The sequence below is a fragment of the Corvus brachyrhynchos genome, unplaced genomic scaffold (assembly GCF_000691975.1).
Source record: "Corvus brachyrhynchos isolate BGI_N302 unplaced genomic scaffold, ASM69197v1 scaffold46, whole genome shotgun sequence".
Taxonomy (NCBI): Eukaryota; Metazoa; Chordata; class Aves; order Passeriformes; family Corvidae; genus Corvus; species Corvus brachyrhynchos.
Window position 1 is genome coordinate 4,981,573 of NW_008238838.1, and position 461 is coordinate 4,982,033.

Here is a 461-nt window from a genome sequence, read left to right on the forward strand (position 1 = left end):
GGGCTGTGCCACCACAGCTTAGAGCAATACACAGCAGCTGCTCCCCACTCCTTGCTCTTCTCCAGAGCTGCTTCCTTCCCCCGTGCCCATCCCCTGCCCATCCCTGCCTGCTTGCTTGCTGTCTGGTGCTGCTGAGGTCGTGCCCAGCTGAGGCCTGGCTGTGCCCAGCTCCCTGGGCGTGCTGGTGAGCGCCGGGGCAGGCACAGAGCCCAGCGGCAGAGCACGGACGCAGCTCAAGTCTCATTTTTTTGTGAACATTTGTAGTTGTTTCCACAGCTTGTCGTCAAAGAAATTCTGTTAAGGGAAAAGGAAAAAAACGGAAAAAAAAGAACCCTATGAAAAGCAACAACAAAAAAAACCCCCTTATCATCCAGGAGTGTTCCTCTGTCTGCACAATAAAACCCTACCTAGGTTGTGTGTTGGAGCCACAGGCGCCCCTGTGTGCGGCGGTGTGTGCGAGT